Source organism: Magallana gigas, chromosome 5 (assembly GCF_963853765.1).
Source record: "Magallana gigas chromosome 5, xbMagGiga1.1, whole genome shotgun sequence".
Classification (NCBI taxonomy): Eukaryota; Metazoa; Mollusca; class Bivalvia; order Ostreida; family Ostreidae; genus Magallana; species Magallana gigas.
Genome location: NC_088857.1, coordinates 24,437,893 through 24,452,250, shown reverse-complemented (window position 1 = coordinate 24,452,250; position 14,358 = coordinate 24,437,893).

The window sequence follows — 14,358 nt, the reverse complement described above, 5'->3', positions numbered from 1 at the left end:
ACTGTGGCCCAACCCTACCCACGGGGACCATGATTTGAACATACAAGAATATTCACTTCCTGAAGATGCTTCCATTTTAATTTGAGCTTTCCTGGCGTCATAGTTTTTGAGAAGAAAGTTTACAGATTTTCTCTATATATTCCTATGTAAAACTTGATCCCCCTACTGTGGCCCAACCCTATCCCCGGGGACCATGATTTGAACAAACTAAAATCTACACTACCTGAGGATGCTTCCATTTTAATTTGAGCTTTCTTGGAGTCATAGTTTTTGAGAAGAAAGTTTACAGATTTTCTCTATATATTCCTATGTAATACTTGAACCCCCTACTGTGGCCCAACCCTACCCCTGGGGACCATGATTTGTAGAAACAAGAATATTCACTTCCGGAGGATGCTTCCATTTTTAATTTGAGCTTTCCTGGCGTCATAGTTTTTGAGAAGAAAGTTTACAGATTTTCTCTCTATATTCCTATGTAAAATTTGATCCCCCTACTGTGGCCCAACCCTACCCCCGGGGACCATGATTTGAACATACAAGAATATTCACTTCCTGAGGATGCTTCAATTTTAATTTGAGCTTTCCTGGCGTCATAGTTTTTGAGAAAAAAGTTTACAGATTTTCTCTATATATTCCTATGTAAAACTTGATCCCCCTACTGTGGCCCAACCCTACCCCTGGGGACCATGATTTGAACAAACTAAAATCTACACTACCTGAGGATGCTTCCATTTTAATTTGAGCTTCCCTGGCGTCATAGTTTTTGAGAAGAAAGTTTACAGATTTTCTCTATATATTCCTATGTAATACTTGGACCCCCTACTGTGGCCCAACCCTAACCCTGGGGACCATGATTTGTAGAAACAAGAATATTCACTTCCGGAGGATGCTTCCATTTTTAATTTGAGCTTTCCTGGCGTCATAGTTTTTGAGAAGAAAGTTTACAGATTTTTTCTCTATATTCCTATGTAAAACTTGATCCCCCTACTGTGGCCTTACCCTACCCCCGGGACCATGATTTGATCAAACAACAATATTCACTTCCTGAGGATGCTTCCATTTTAATTTGAGCTTTCCTGGCGTCATAGTTTTTGAGAAGAAAGTTTAAAGATTTTTTTTATATATTCCTATGTAAAACTTGATCCCCCTACTGTGGCCCAACCCTACCCCCTGGGGCCATGATTTGAACAAACTAAAATCTACACTACCTGAGGATGCTTCCATTTTAATTTGAGCTTTCCTGGCGTCATAGTTTTTGAGAAGAAAGTTTACAGATTTTCTCAATATATTCCTATGTAAAACTTGATCCCCCTACTGTGGCCCTACCCTACCCCCGGGGACCATGATTTGAACAAACAAGAATATTCACTTCCTGATGATGGTTCCATTTTAATTTGAGCTTTCCTGGCGTCATAGTTTTTGAGAAGAAAGTTTAAAGATTTTCTCTATATATTCCTATGTAAATAAAGGTCTAAATGATAGGATATGACAAAAATGGGGATAGTTTATTTGCTGAATAGATGGAACATGTGAAGTACAATTGTACAAGCATATAGTCGTCCCAAGGAACTTGATGTGTCCTCTGCATAATGGGTGCGCCACATCACCCGGCGTACAGATGCGATCTTATTCAGGAAAGTTTTGAAATTTTTTTTTTTTTTTTATAGTTTTATTCATTATATCAGTTTTACATCAAATATAACAAACAGAGATAACATCAACAAAATGTAGAATGTACATATGCTCTAAATCGATTTTACAAAATTTTGGAAAATTCTATAGTCTACGAATTAATTGTTACTTTTTAAAACAGAAGCGTGAAATACAGTAGATACCTTTACATGGTTCAAAATATTGTAATTTGTTTCTTCTAAGGAATGTACCCGACAATACGTCTTATATTTATAAATTCTGTATGCTATAAATGAAATGAGGGTATTCAGTGAACCAATTTTTCAATTTTGTTCATGAAAAAAACCTAAAAGTACATGTTTCCACTTAATATCAATTTTAGTGTAAACATTTAAAGCAATCCATATTTCAAGTACGTTATCACATTCAAAAATAAGATGCTTTGTATTTTCATTCTCCTGGCATATTTTACATTGACTGTGGATTTCTTTATTCCATTTACTTAAATACATTACATTGTTACAAAGAATATTATTTAAAGAAATTATCCATACGTCACAAAACAACGTCTGACGTAATTCACGCGTTATTACGTTTTTTCCGTGCCCGATCTAATCGAAACCTAACGCTAAGGTGTGCATGTGTTTCAAAACAAAAAAATCAAGCTGATCTAGAAATTAATTCAAAACAAATCTATTAAAAATCCTGAAAACTGCAATCAATTAGCCTATTACTCAGCGAAATGAAAATTTGACTGGGTTGTGTCGATTGAGTACTCGTTTTGAAAATATAGACCGCTTACTTTTGTCCTGCATAAACATAAATTCATTACAAGGCTGAACTTAATCCAATTCTTTGAACATTAATCCCTGAAAGTCCATAAACATCCAAAATGAAATCCTGACCGAGATCTATATATATTCCAGTGCATAAATAAGGGAGATAAATACACAAGGGGAAATAATTTGACTTATTTCATCTTTATCCTATATTCGCTTAGCAACGAGCATAGATATATTTTCAACAACAAAAAATGTTTTTAGAATTAAAATCATGCGCTGAAGAAAAGTTATTTCATTTTAAGAACAGTCTTTAAAACCATTAAAAAAAGGTTGAATAGAGGTTCTGTCTTAAAGGCATATCAGGTAGTTAGCATTATCCACGCGTGTGACTGCAATTTCTAAATACCGATCTCGATCCATAATACATAATACATAATCCAAAGATACAATCTTTTGCGGTTTAAATAATACAGATTAATCAACAGTTTGTTTAAATCATGTTTTCTAATTAACAATAATTTTAACATATTTTTTTAGAATGATGAAATAATAAACCTATGCACAATTTAAATTTTACGGATCTTTTTTCAAAATATATATTTTAATGATTTTTACCCAAAAATACGCCCATTGTGATCCTGAAAAGGCCGGTCCCTTGGGTAAATTTATTTCCAGTTGATTAAGGGCGTTAAGGTTTAAATAATATCAAAATTTTAGAGAATTCTGTACGTAAATAAAATTATAAGAGCTTAAATTCTCTTTGAAAATTTATTTCATTTTATCTCATTTGTATGCAGATTTATCTTTTTTTGATAAATAAGCAAGTGTAACATAAAAATTTTTGATTTGAAATAATAATTCCTTTATTTTACATAGGATATAAGTCAAAAAATGATTTTGTGAAATTCTAATTTCAGGCTTAGGCTTATATTCTCTATGTATGAAAAAGCGCCATTTTCTGCAATCGGTTCTATTTTTAGCAACGACCCTAGCTCTTATAATACCGATGGACCACCCAACAGGGTAAAATTTGATGAGAAGATATCCTCAGATACATGTTTGAAAAATATGAAAAAATTTTGTACGCATTTTATTTATCTAGTGGGGTATGGACCATTACCTTAATACTTTGTAATTGAATTCTGCTAGACGTTTATCAGAAATATCTGATAATTTACATTTGTAGATATATTTCCAATCAACAGAATCAATATCATATTCCTTTTGTAAAACAGTCTGATAACAAGGTTTAGTAAACTTCTTATTTATTAAATTCTTATAGAAAAAACTACATCTTTGTCCATTCACTTTGTACATTCTCATAACCTGAATAAAAATTAAAATAATTATTATTTTGCATACAGAAGAAAGAATCTTGAATTCACATATCCAGTTTGATTTATTATTTATACAGTCTTTGAAGTCTGAAAACGACTTTAAATTTCTTTCATCAGTTAACAAGTCGTTGACATATAGAATTCCACATGTAATACAATTTTTAAAAAATAAGGAGTTTTCCTTGTACAAAAAATTGCAGTTGTTTCATATCAGTTGTTGTACAATTTTAATTGATGAAATATTTTTCTAAGTTTCCAGGCTTACATTCATTGAATGAACATAACACTTGTTGATAAAACATTGGTAATTTCCCAATTTTAGCATATTTTCTATCTTTTTTTCTAAAAATTGTAATGCGTAATTTACATCTATGTTTATTTGTTTACAGTAACAATCAAAAATTGTGTACAGAATGTTTTTTTTTTAAGAGTCGAGGAACCCATAAGGCTTTTAATGCCTTTATTTTACATTTTATATCAACAACTGCCAGCCCACCCTTTAAAACATTATCTATTAAAGTATTACGTTTAATTCTTTCGGTTTTATGCCAAATAAAGTTATAGATTAAGCGTTGAATTTTTTTTTATGAAGACATTTTCGGGAGAATTAAGTATTGAAGCAACGTATGTGAGTTTAGATAAAGGAAGTGTGTTAATAATGCATGATTTACCAAATAAATTTAATTTTTTTCTTTTCCAAGACTCAAAAAGCTTTTGCACATCATGATAAATTTTCATCCAGTTCCTATTATAACATTTTACTTTATCGTGACCAATGAAGATTCCCAGACAGGTTTGCGAAAATCGACCGTCTTGGTTCTTTTAGGGACCATCTCAAAATACAGAAATATAGAAAAGTATCTTTCCAAAATTCGAAGCATATTAAATAATCGCTTTTCTTTTCAATTTGTAGCTTGTGATTAATATTATTATTCAGTAATCTTATACATAAAATATAATAAATTCCACCGTCTATAAAAATGCAGCATATTTGGTATATTAAAAATGTAAATTGGTACATGTATAATGGATTCCCTTGGAAAAATACCACAATTATTCTGTATTCTTGTAAACATGTACTGATTACCATGTGCAGCTGCTAAGTTTTGTAAAATATGTTTAGTAAAATTTATTAAACCCACCCGTTATTTGAATTCATAAATTCGCTTGCAGGAAGTGAATATTCTTGTTTGTTCAAATCATGGTACCTGGGGGTAGGGTTGGGCCACAGAAGGGGGATCAAGTTTTACATAGGAATATATAGAGAAAATCTTTAAACTTTCTTCTCAAAACTATGACGCCAGGAAAGCTCAAATTAAAATGGAAGCATCCTCAGGAAGTGAATATTATTGCTTAATCAAATCATGGTCCCCGGGGGTAGGGTAGGGCCACAGTAGGGGATCAAGTTTTACATAGGAATATATAGAGAAAATCTTTAAACTTTCTTCTCAAAAACTATGACGCCAGGAAAGCTCCAATTAAAATGGAAGCATCCTCAGGTAGTGTAGATTTTAGTTTGTTCAAACCATGGTCCCCGGGGGTAGGGTTGGGCCACAGTAGGGGGATCAAGTTTTACATAGGAATATATAGAGAAAATCTTTAAACTTTGATATATATCTGTATATTGCAATTCTTTAATGAAATGTATTTAATTAAGAAGTTGAATGGAAAAATTAGAAATTATTTCAGTTAACGTAAGGGGGTTAAATACCCCGAAAAGCGGGGGAAAATTTACTCTTGGTTATTGATATTGTTTTATTACAAGAAACACATTATAAAGAAAAGAATGAAAAATTATACAACTGGAAAGGCGATTCTTTTCACGCTTTTAGCGACTCAGCTTTTAGTAAAGGTGTGTCCGTATTATTAAAAGATAAAATTAAAACAAATATAATGAATGTTAAAAAAGATGGGAGAAGAATTTTAATCAATCTTGAAATCGACAGTAAAGTATTTACATTGGTATTTATTTATGCTCCGAATGATGCAAATAAAAGATGTGAATTCTTTAAAAAGCTAAAAGTGTTTGTATAAAAAAAAACCTGCATAAATGAAAATATTATATTATGCGGTGATTTCAACTGTAATATGTCTAACGATGCTGAGTAAAGTTTACGCCATTTACAAGATTTGAAAGAATACTTTAATTTAGATGATATGTGGAAAAGACAGGAAATACTTGGTGTGATGCAAAAAATGACCCTAAAAGCCGAATTGATTACAAACTCTTTCTATTATATTCCAACAGATTTCAAGGTTGGGAAAATCCCGGGTACTCATTCAAATTCGAATTCGAATGACTGATCACAGATTTCTGTTATGACTGTTGTCAAAAAACTTTTTCTGTTATGACTGTTACAAAAAACAAAAAAGGGACCTGGAAGCTAAATGTTTCTTATCTCGAAAATGATAGCTTCAAAAAGGGAATTAGCGATATCGTTTATAACATAGATCCATCTTTAAGCCTACGTGAGAATTAATTAAAAGAAATGTAAGAGAATTTTCCATTAAATTTGCAAAAACTAAGCAAAAATCATTTAAACAGAAAATAAAGACAATAGAACATGAAATAGTTGAATTAGAAAAAGAACACGCTGACAGATTCAATTACAAAAAACTGAAAACATTAGAAGCAGAATTAGATTCCTTGTATGATAAAAAAAAAAGCCTAGGAAAACATAATCAGGCGTCTGTAATTAAAGAAATAAAATCAGAGCCTCGAGGAATTAAAAATAAACAAAACGAATGCAATATTGGGTGGAATGCTTATGTTTTATCAAAATCTTTTTACAAGTAAAAATATTCCAATTGAAAATCTGTCGGAAATAAGCGAAAATCCTAAAATTTCTATCATCGTTATTTAAACGATGATAGAAATTTTTATAATTTTCCCTCATATGAAGAATGTAGAGAGGTAGTAATTAACATAAAAAAAGAAAAAATCACCTGGTTTAGATGGCTTACCTTGTGAGTTTTATCAATGTTTTTGGGACGTAATCGGTCCTTTTTTCTACAAAGCTCTAAATGAAATATTTCAAAGAGGTGAAATGGCATACTCTCAAAGACTTTCTGTGATATCTTTAATTTACAAAAAGGGGGAAAAGATAGCTTAAAAAATTACCGACCAATTAGTTTAACAAATCATTGCTTTCATTTTTGCGAAAAGATTACAAACTATATTAACTAAACTAATTAGCGAACAACAAACTGCATACATATATCGGGAAAAACGCTCGATTAATTCTATAGATGTGTTTGAATACTGTGAAACAGAAAATCTTGATATCATATTACTCTTCTTGGACTTTGAAAAAGCATTCGATTCCGTGGAGTGGAATTTCTTGTTTAAGGTTCTAGAAAACACGCTGGATCTAAAATGAAACATAAACAAAACAGAATGTATTCTATTAGGAACTCCAAAAAATCTTTATGGTATCAAAACTACAAAAAAGCAGTAAGATGTTCTCCTGGCATTAAAAAAATAATGGTACTAAACTGTATTTATTTGATTCCCTAATATAAAGTAAAACACCTAAGCCCTTTGAACATACAATAGTTTCAAAACTACATTTTATACTTCGTCGATCCGTTTATATAAAAAGCAACAACTAACCAACAACAGGATTAGATTTAAACCAAAAAACCTAAAAAAAAAATACATTATAACTTAATTGTATTGAAGAGGTCCGTATATACGTGTTACATTTATAAGTTTGAATAATTCAGTTGGTTCCATTGCTGTAACTTACTGCAAATTTTTAAAAAAGTTGGTTTTTTGTATCATTGTTCGATTTCATCTGTTGGCATGATATTTCTTTTCTTTTTCTTTCTTCAATTGTATAAACTTCATTTTTAAAAAAATTAAAATATTTTGTTGTTTTTTTGCATCTTTTAAAATTGTGTATTGTGTATTATATGCACATTTGCTATTCAAATCGAAGACTTTTATGATAAAGGATATCTTTTAAACTTAAAACAATCAACCCTAACACTAGCACGGGTTGCTTGAGGACAAGTGTTACTCGAGACAGGTGCCAGGTAAAAAAAATATCATGCCAAACAAAAACTGTTGTTTACCTTTCCAGAACACCAATGATACAATTGTGGGAGAAGTTCTGCAAAGTAGATGAATAATATAGAAGGGATATGAAGGGATATTCCAAATTGTAAAGTTTTGTCTTGCAGAAGCAGAATATATAGAGATTTTTATTCATAAATAATGGATGTCTACAACTTAAAACAATCAACCCTAACAACTAGCACGGGTTGCTTGTTTCTCGCATTATCACCGATGTGAGATCGGTTTGTCCGGTGTGAGGCAATTTTTCATATTTTAATTGAAAAAACTGTATGCTTTCATTTAACTTGCACTATTTGAAGCACGCGGAGGGATAAACCGAAAGTATTCTTTTGAACGTCATAACATAGAGTTGTCAAACATCATTTTTTAAGCTAATATAATGCGAGAAAAATAATCATTCATTATATACTCGTGTGGGATAGTGAAATTCCACCTCCACCAAGATTCACGGTCTAGGACTCGGCAAAGTGAATCTTGTCCCCTCGGTGGAATTTCACTATCCCACACTCATAATAAAACTATTATACTCGAGACAGGTGCCAGGCAATGTTTGCCAGTGAATGTTTACAAGCGTTTTTAGCTGAATATCAATTTTGTTCATAGCCTACTTCAAATGGATTTGTGGCATGAATCTTCAATCTAGGACATGTGCATATACTCGAAATTAAATTATTTTGTTAAATCAAATTATCTTAGGAATGTATATCAAAAAATTGCATGTAAGAATGTAAGCGGAAGATAAAACAGTCAAATTTTAAAATGGTATTTCTCATATAAAGACGCAAATCAACTAAAAAGGCATTTTTTTTTATTAATTTCAAACCATAGTTAGTGGGGTCGGGCAGCTTCATCCAATTTATCTCGATAATTAAAAAAGGGAATGAATTGTCAAATTCATGGAAAAAAACCTTATTGTAACTTCAAATAATTCAATTTGAATTCCTCAATTTCATTTATTTTTGCTCCGACCAATCTGATATTTTTCAACTTGAAACATCGAGAACACAAATCAAAGGGCTTGATTGTGTACAATTTCAATACAATGATCATACTGTAATCATGGACGGGGGCGAAACAATTATTTATTTTTCGTAGGTTCGGAATCCAACCGATTTGATTGCGTTGATTTTGGAGATGACGGACCACAGGACACGTCCTATGGACTTGGCTAGATTTTTAGCGTTCACTTTAAAATCATATTTGTAAGAAACCCCGTTGTCCAGAAATTATTGTCCAGATTATTATAAGTCCCTAGAGGTTGTTTCATTTTGATGAAAGTGAACAACCTTGGATTTTTGCGAATAAATCCATAACTGCCATTTTCTGAACCAGGCAACATGTGTTGCATGTCATTTTCTGAGCGGGAAATTAAAGCAGTATCATCAGCGTATAGAAGCAGACTTAAGTTGTAGTTGTCGATTTAGACTCCTCTTTTAAAATTTTTACAGCTTGAACATTTATAAATATATGACGAATTATGTCCTTGCCGAACTCTAACATTGCTACTGAACTTGTCGTTTGTACGAACGCACAATTCTGTATTAATAAATATCGTTGTGAAAGTAGCCGTCAATACTGGAATAATTCTCAATTAAAAAATGTCATCCAGACACGATCTTTGTCGAACCCCGTTTTGTTAATCAACAAAATCGTTGTCTTCTAAGAACGCGGTGAGTCTATTACCTCGGACGAAACTGTAAATATTTAGCCGCTACTTGATTTGTTCTTCTTTTATCTATTCTTTTATATTTTATTCATATTATTCTTGGCATATGACACCAACGTACACAGTCTTTAAACAGAACGAACTGTATCTACTTTGCAACTATTTACTATGGATGTTTTTGAAAAAGCAAACGCAACGGTCTTGTCTTTCTTGTCAAGATTTTTTTACGTCAGCAGGCATATATTTGAATTGAACAGATTTTGTTAAAAGGAATGGACACAAGGCGGGCTTTATGATAGATCTTACTACGCTCCGACCGTAATTATCAGCTCATAATATTAGAAAAAAAGATTCCCTATTACTTACATTTATTTCCAATTTATTCACTTTAAAACAACATTTAAAAATCACTATTTTTATGCTTTGTTTTACTACACGGCGCAACCAATACCGTTTATTGCTTATCTTTTATGAAATTATAGGTTTCAAAATTGATTCATAATGTTATCAGAGACAAAGACAGTAGAAAATGTTAATATAACTTGTTGATTTCTTGTTTCGTTTTTATCATTTGCTCATGCAATTTATAAAAATATTTATCTTTGAACCATTTTCTCAGTATTTTTGGCATAGACTTTGACCAGTCTCTGTCCCTTAAAAAATCATCTGTAGGCATACTTTGTTGGGGGTTTTTAAAATTCAAATCAGCATTTATTAATAACGTTTATCTTTTATGTACATTATGTATATTAAACTTTGATATTGATATTAAATGACATTTGCTCTTACATGTATCTATTCAATTTTGTGCACTTTTTGGCACTAAAACTAATGAAGGGTGAAAAAAACTAATATTTTTTTTATTTCAGCTTTTTAATTTTTAAGCATCTATTATATTATACTGCTTTTGTGTCGTATATATAACTGACCGAGCAAAGTAGAAAAAGAGCTGGGGCAAAAAATAATTATTTTTTTTTTTTACACCTACATTAACTTCATTTTCATTGAAACAAAAATCTCATGAATGAGATTTCATGATCTAGCCCATTTGAAAAGAACAGGAAAATAAAGGGAACTTTATAATAAGTAAATAAATAGGTTTACACAGTGTAACTTAAAAGAATAAAAAAAAAACGTTTGGCAGCTCTTACATAACTATTGTTCAAACAAGCATACATGTTTAGTGTAATAAATAATAATAATAAATATGAAAAGAATTTTGAAAGGCCAAGTTTACTTTTAAGTATACTTAACCTTTTAGTTTAGGCTAGCATGTAATGGTTTAAATTAAAAAAAATTAAAAAACAATAAAGCGCCTGGCGGTTACCATGTTATCAACGAATATATTAAGACAACTATGGAAACCTTCTTACCCTTATATCTAAACTTTTTCAATTTGGTTTTTGATAGTGGCCTAGTCCCAGACGATTGGCTATTAGGAATAATTAAGCCAATTTACAAAGGCAAGGGCGACAGGAGTCAACCTGAAAATTATAGACCTATTACATTACTCAGTTGTTTAGGAAAACTTTTTACTAGTATAATATGTGACCGTTTAAACACCTTTGCTAACGAAATACACTTAATCAATGAAGCGCAAACAGGTTTTAGAAAGGGTTATTGTACATCAGATAATATATTTGTTATTGATTTTCTTTGTAAATATGCACTAAACAATAAGAGGAAACTATTCTGTTCTTTCATTACAGTTTGGCGAGATGGACTATGGACGAAAGTTCTTAAAAGTGGGATAGATGGAAAATGTTAGAGATTTATTATTAACATGTACAAGGGTAAAAATTGGTCAACATTTATCAGATTTTTTTTATGTGTAACATAGGTGTAAGACAAGGAGAAAATTTGTCACCATTTTTATTTTCTCTTTTTATTAACGATTTGGAAGATTATTTATTAAGAAACCAGATAGAGGGTTTTACTTGTCCTTCTCTTCAAATACAGGATGATTTATTTGCTATGTTGAAACTCTGTCTACTTTTTTATGCCGATGACACTGTCTTGATATCTGAATCTGCGCCTGATTTACAAAAGGCATAAGATGTGTTTGCAAATTATTGTGATATATGGAAACTTAATGTCAATATAGCCAAAACAAAGATCCTCATTTTTTCAAAAGGTCAAAGCGTAAATTTTTGTATAAAGGAGTAACTATTGAAAACGTAAAATCATTTTGCTATTTGGGTATTGTTTTATCAAGAAGTGGAAAATTTAATAATGCTAAAAAGCATTTAGTAGAACAAGCGTCAAAGGCATTGTATGGTGTTTTACGAAAAATACGTTATTTTAGCCTACCAATTATTTGTCAGTTAGACCTATTTGACAAGGTCATTAACCCAATTTTACTTTACTCATGCGAAGTGTGGGGTTACGAAAATTTAGATATTATTGAAAAGGTACATTTAAAATTTTTGAAATTTATTCTTAATTAAGATTAAGAATAAATTTCAAATCTAGAACTCCAAATTGTATGGTGTATGGAGAAACTGGAGGGTATGCATTGTCACTCTTTGTTAAAATTAAAATGATAATGTACTGGGCAAAAGTTTTGACAGCCCACGATTGTAAACTCACTTATGTAATCTATTGTTATTTTTCTAGATCTTACAAAAATGGATCTTTTATACATCCATGGATAAAATGTATACATGATATACTCAACTCGTGCGGGTTGTCATATATATGGGAAAATCAAACAATATGTAGTAATAACTGGCTTAAGTCAATAGTTAAAGAAATATTACAAAATCAATTTGTACAAGATGTGAGAAGTATCGTAGATAACTCACCAAAATGTATCAATTATAGAATTTTTAAAACAAATCTCAATTTAGAAAAGTACTTGTTGATTTTACCTACAGATCTACGGATCACGTTTACAAAATTACGAACATGTAATCATCGATTCCCCATTGAAACAGGTAGATAGCATAATATTGAAAAACATTTAAGAAAATGTACAATGTGTGATTCATATAGTATTGGGGATGAATTTCATTATATTTTAGAATGTACACATTTTGTAAACGACAGAAACATGTTTTTACCCAAGAGATTTTATGAAAACCCAAGTATTATAAAATTAACGAGCTCATGAATACTTTTAATGTAGAAAAACTAAAAGAAAACTTGTCAATATTTATTAAGAAAATTTTCAAAGTCTGTTCTTCCAGAAACCAACTTTAACAAGCTATTGTATTGTTGATTTTAACCCTTTTTTTTGTCATCATTACTTCTACTGTACATGTGATCCTTGACTGTAATCGTGTACATTTGTATATACTGATTTTGAACCTCAAATACCAGTGAACTGGTCTTGAGCGAATAAAGAATTGAAAATTGAAAAATTGCAAAAAAATCAAACAATAAGATTGTAATATTTATAATTAATTAGATTTTTAATTGGTTGATTTTATTTTTAATTGATTGATTTTTAATTCTTTTTAATAAAGTTACTTGGGAGCCTGATTATTTTTACATGTATGTATTTTTTTGGGGAGGGTGAGAGGTACTGATCCACTTCTTCGGAAAAAAGTTCCTAAATGACAAAGGGTATATACATGTATATTGTGCGAACAATATCTTTTATAATATATAAAAAGCAATAAAAATATAACCTGCTCACTTAATAATACAGTAAGTTCAGAGAACGCTAAAAAACATGAAAGAAGTTTTTACTATCAAAAAATTCAGTGTGCTTCTGGGCTAAATCGCTAAATTATTTGTATGAGCTAACGTGTATTTATTCTTATCTATTATTTATTTAACATTCACGTGTCGACAAATAACCAATGTAACAAGCACATGAAACATCAAACACGTTCTGTTCATATACTGAAATAGTACATAAAATTTTGTAATATTTTTAAAAAATTAATCCATTGGGGAGGAGAAGGGGTCTACTAACCCTCATTAAAATTTTGATTAATATGATTCGCTTCTTACATCTTTTTGTAAAAGTTTTCTTTACTTATTTAATTGCCAAACGTTTGGGTTTAGTTCGTTCTGTTCAAATTTCCTTTTTTATAATCGTTTATTAAAAAAATATCGCCTTTCAACATAAATTGGGGCCCAGCACTGCTTCCCTTATTGCTACATACCTTAATAATTGTGAGTTAACAGAAACAAAAAGAGATTATTTTCTACAAAAGTTATCTCTCTTATCAGAGGGAAAAAGAAAGATCGACTTTTGGCGAAGTTTCTTTTTTATATAGCATGCACAGGAATCCAATGTGCATACCGTATATCGGCTCCATACGTTTTTAAAATGTCATGTTCATTGTACTAAACTATTGATATTGAATAATTTTAGAAACTATGAAGTCACATTCATTTTTTTAAGATATGACTTATTTAGATAAAATGAATGTGCGTTAAAAAGACTTCATAGTTTTCGTGACATTTTTAATAACAATAATTCATATTTTTAAAAAAACACAATGACTTGATATAAATGCATTATATCTATAGTTATTAGTAAAATTTGATTAAGATATATTCAAAAGCAAAACAATAGAGCATATAACCTAACATAAAAGTGACGTTGATTAAATTATAACGTAACGTCGCAAGGCGAGGGGATAAAAAATTCCATAGCTTTAAATGCCAGATTAAGATAGTTATTGATAGATAGTTATTTGATCTTCATGAAACTTTAACTTTAATCTTCTGACAAATATAAGTATAAATCCATTAAAATCTGGAAATTTGCGCAATCATATGAAAAAAATAATAATTCTTAATAAAATTAATTCAAGTTATAAATATTGATTCGTTTTTGTGCTTTTATGCTGTTGAATCAGGTTTACAGTAAACCTCAATTCTGAGCTCTACTCAGATAAATCA